The 4,872-nt window shown below is 39.8% G+C and overlaps 1 pseudogene; it reads left to right on the top strand.

Annotated features, from left to right (window-relative positions):
- The first annotated feature begins 449 nt into the window (after window positions 1–449).
- On the top strand, window positions 450–787 carry LOC104996196 (annotated as a pseudogene).
- The last annotated feature ends 4,085 nt before the right edge of the window (window positions 788–4,872 follow it).

A 4,872-nucleotide genomic window follows, 5' to 3' on the forward strand; every position in this document is an offset into this window, starting at 1 on the left:
TGTAGGCCTTAAAAAAAACACAACTCCTTAAAAAAGGGGTTGGTGGTGCCCTGTGACTACCTAGAGGGATGGGGGGTAATTGGAGATAGGTTCAAGAGGGAGGGGACATATGTGTACTTATAGTTGATTCACGTTATTGTATGGCAGAAACCAACGCAACACTGTAAAGCAATTATCCTCCAATTAAAAATAAAAAAAAAAGCCCAAGATTCACAGGAAAAAAAATGGATTGGAATTAAGGATGGTGGTTTGAAAATATGTCCTTAAATTCTTTTATATGTTTTCCTTTACTAGATGAAGCTGAATCCCTGGGGCACCCATGTGTGGGCAATTTGTGCTTGCTGGTGGTGGCCACGTTGCTTTCTGATAGAGGTGTGGAATTGGTGGCTGTGGCCTCTGGCTGGAATGAACCACAGTCTCTGAGGAAGCAGGGGAGCTGAGCTGGAACTATGGCCAATATAGTGGTAGCAGTTAGACTGACCATTGTGCAGGTCGTTATGTTTTGCAAGCCGTGAGGCATATGGACTCTCAAGTAAAACAGATTTTTCACAGTCTATCCAAGTCTGCCTTTACTAGTGACCATTACAGAGATGAGTTTGAATGCAAAGTGACAAAATGGGAAGCAGCATTAATACTAGGTTTAAGTCCTACTGCCAATAAAGAAAAAATAAGAGATGCTCATCGATGAATTGTGCATTTAAATCACCCAGACAAGACAGGATCTCCTTAGATAGCAGTCAAAATCAATGAAGCTAAAGATTTACTAGAAACTCAAGCTAGAAAATGAAGTAAATGTATAATGAATTTTAAGTTCTTATTCATTTGTGTACATGGGTACCAGCTTTTTATCATAAAATACCTCAAAGCTCCAAAAAATAAATAACTAAAAATAAAAGATGAAGCTTAATTTTCTTCTGAGTATGGACTGAACTTAGTAACTTCCTTCTAATAAATAGAATAATATGCAAATAAGGGTGTGTGAATCCTGACACTAGATCATAAAAGATGTTACAGTCTTCTCCTTGCCCTCAGATCACTTGCTGGAAGAAAGTTGATTGCTATGTTGTGAGGACACTCAAGTAACCCTGTGCAGAGGTCCACGTGGTAAGGAACTGATACCTCCTGCCAGCAACTAGCAAGGAACCGGGCCTTCTACTAATGGCCACGTGAGGAAACCCTCTTGGAAGCTCCAGCCTTCGGCTCCAGTCAAGCCTTCAGATTGCTGGAGTCTTGGCTGATGTCTTAACTGCAACTTCATGAGAAACCCTGACTCAGAACCACCCTGTTAAAGCCACTCCTGTATTCTTGACCCACAGATAACTGGGAAATAATATCTCTTGCCTTAACCTGCTGAATTTTGGGGTAATTTGTTATTTGACAATAAATAATTAATACAAACTGAAGGCTATAGATGCTCTAGAGCAGCGGGTCTGCAAACTCTCTGGAAGGGCGAGACAGTCAATATTTTAGGCTTTTGAACCATCTGGTCTCCATGGCAACTACCCCACTCTGCTGTTATAGCAGGAGGGCAGCCACACACAATAGGTAAACAAATGTGCGTGGCTGTGTTCCAATAAAACTTTATTTACAAACACAGGCAACAGGGTTGTGGGCCATAGTTTGCCAGCCTCTGCTCTAGAGAATCAAATTTTAATGACATTAAGCAATGATTAGAAAGGAGTTGTAGAAGCTGGGGAATTTCTCAGCTGAAGGCTGCAAAACCAACTACCAAGGAAACCCCTGATTAGAAAAGGGTATGTGCACAATATGGTCACAATTCTTTTTTTATCTTACCCTGTAAGTTTTTGCCAAGAGAAGAAAAATAAAATAATCGGAAGGGTGATGAGATTTTTTTTTTCCCCCCTAAGAAATTCTAGAATGAGGACTGAGCACCCACTAGGGAAGAGAATAAGAAAACTGAAAATAGGAGGAAACTGCTCTTATGGTCTTTTTGCCAAGCTGCTAAGACCTGTGAGCACCAGTGCCAAGGCTAGTGTTTTAAACACGCAAAGCAAGTTTGTTAATGATGGAAGATTATCTTTCATTAACACCTGGAAATAGGACAAGGAACTAAAATGTAGTTACTGTTAGTGGAAATTAAAAAGGGACCCAGACTTTACTTAAGTTTATTTTATACCATTTTGCTCCAAGTATATCACATTTTCTTCGTGGTCCTTAGGACAGGTCTGTAAACTTAGTAAACATAATATTATGGAAAAAAAAAAAACTCATAACTTACTGGAATGATATGCTACCACATGTCTGTTAGAAGAAAGCCTGACTGGATCTTACCACCATAGTCAGAAGTCACTATTTTTAGTGGCAACTCCTCAAACTGCAGGGTCACCATGCAGTCATGCAATCCCAAACTATTATCATCACAGCTAAGATTTACTGAATTCCTACTAAACACCGGGTACTGGGCAAAGCACATTATCTGCATTATTTCATTTAATCCTTTCAATAACCCTAAGGGGTTAGGTTTAGCATTATCCTCATGTTACAGATGAGAGAAAAAAAACAACTGAGTGCAGTAACTTACACAAAGTCACTCAGTAATAAGTGGCAGAGTTAGAGTTTGAACCTGGCAAGTCAACCTATGGAGCCCACAGCCTTGATCTACCTCTGCTGCAAACCCTGAGGAGAAAAGTTTAAGTGCAATATTGTGTGATAACTATGACCTCACATTTTCTTTCAAAGATGATCAGTTTGATTGGGTAAAGAGAATTCAAATGAGTTAAACAATTGAAAAACACTCTGACAAAACACAATAGTAATAATCATTCATTGCTTTTGGTAGAATAGACTCTAATGGGGGGTTGGTTTCTAAATCAACAAGTAAGGAAAAAACTAAACATAGACAAACTACTCCAAAATGCCTTAAAATTGCTCATGAAGTACATTTCGATAGACACAGCTTTGTAAGGAAATGATAGATTCACCTCTCCCTTCCCGTGCTCCCTCTGGGGCGTATCCACATTTAGAATGGCTGAGCTTTACCTTCAAAATGTAAATTTTCTCTCCTCTCTCTTCTTTCCTCCTTTCTTTCATTGTGTGTATTTTAATGTACATAATTTTAAAATATGTATGATGTTACTCCAGGCTTCCCAGATGGCTCTAGTAGTAAAGAACCCATCTGTCAATGCAGGAGACATAAGAGATACGAGTTCAATCCCTTTGTTGGGAAGATCCCCTGGAGGAGGGCATGGCAACCCACTCTAGTATTCTTGCCTGAAGAATCCCATGGACAGAGGAGCTCGGCAGGCTACATAGAGTCCACAGGATTATAAAGATTCGGACACAACTGAAGCGACTTAGCTTCAGTTACTCTATTGTAATTAGAGTATGATGTCAGTCTATTGTACAAACCTAGAATGGAATATAAATGTGAAGGCCACCCGAAGTAAAGAAAAGTAATAATTTTTCTTTTATAAACACAGTATCTCAAGGATAGTCTAACATGCCGGTGTCATGGCATATACACACTGTCCACTCTTCTAAGAAAATCATCTTAGTCTACCCTGGGCATGGACATGATTCAAGCACAAGCAAATTTCTCACAAGCAGAGCAAATTTCTCTTTCATCCTAGTTGTCTAAAATTAGTACAAGAATTGAGGTGCTTTTTGAGATGACAGAACTTGGAAAGCTGAGACCAAGAAATTTAGGAGATGGTACTTGGAAAAAGAAACATGAAGCAAACAAGAGGAGAGAAAAGGACAATCAAGAATGCTCTGCCAGGGAACTCATTTCAAAGAAAGAAGGCAAAGAGGGTAGGTAGAGTGAGAAAAAGCTCTCTGCAAAATCCAGCACATCCTGCATATTCCCAGGTCTCATTATATTGAGCCAAGTCCAGAAAGGAGCTTATTCGCAAACAATTGTCATAAAGTTTAAAAAGAAGAGGAGGGATTGAAACAAGGCTATAACTAGAGCAGGGTGAGTGATACTAAAAGATGATGCTGTGAAAGTGCTGCACTCAATATGCCAGCAAATTTGGAAAACTCAGCAGTGACCACAGGACTGGAAAAGGTCAGTTTTCATTCCAATCCCAAAGAAAGGCAATGCCAAAGAATGCTCCAACTGCCGCACAATTGCACTCATCTCACACACTAGTAAAGTAATGCTCAAAATTCTCCAATTCAGGCTTCACCAGTATGTGAACTGTGAACTTCCAGATGTTCAAGCTGAGTTTAGAAAAGGCAGAGGAACCAGAGATAAAATTGCCAACATCCGTTGGATCATTGAAAAAGCAAGGGAGTTCCAGAAAAACATCTATTTCTGCTTTATTGACTATGCCAAAGCCTTTGATTGTGTGGACCACAACAAACAGTGGAAAATTTTGAAGAGATGGGAGCACCAGACCTCCTGACCTGCCTCTTGAGAAATCTGTATGCAGATCAGAAAGAACAATGGACTGGTTCCAAATAGGAAAAGGAGTGTGTCAAGGCTGTATATTGTCATCCTGCTTATTTAACTTATATGCAGAGTACATCATGAGAAATTCTGGGTGGATGAAGCACAAGCTGGAATCAAGATTGCCAGGAGAAATATCAATAACCTCAGATATGCAGATGACACCACCCTTATGGCAGAAAGTGAAGAACTAAAGAGCCTCTTGATAAAAGTGAAAGAGGAGAGTGAAAAAGTTGGCTTAAAGCTCAACATTCAGAAAACTAAGATCATGGCATCTGGTCCCATCACTTCATGGCAAATAGATCAGGAAACAGTGGAAACAGTGAGGGACTTTATTTTGGGGGAGCTCCAAAATCACTGCAGGTGGTGACTGCAGCCATGAAATTAAAAGACGCTTGCTCCTTGGAAGAAAAGTTATGACCAACCTAGACAGCATATTCAAAATCAGAGACATTACTTTG

Source organism: Bison bison, unplaced genomic scaffold (assembly GCF_000754665.1).
Source record: "Bison bison bison isolate TAMUID 2011002044 unplaced genomic scaffold, Bison_UMD1.0 scf7180017864291, whole genome shotgun sequence".
Classification (NCBI taxonomy): domain Eukaryota; kingdom Metazoa; phylum Chordata; class Mammalia; order Artiodactyla; family Bovidae; genus Bison; species Bison bison.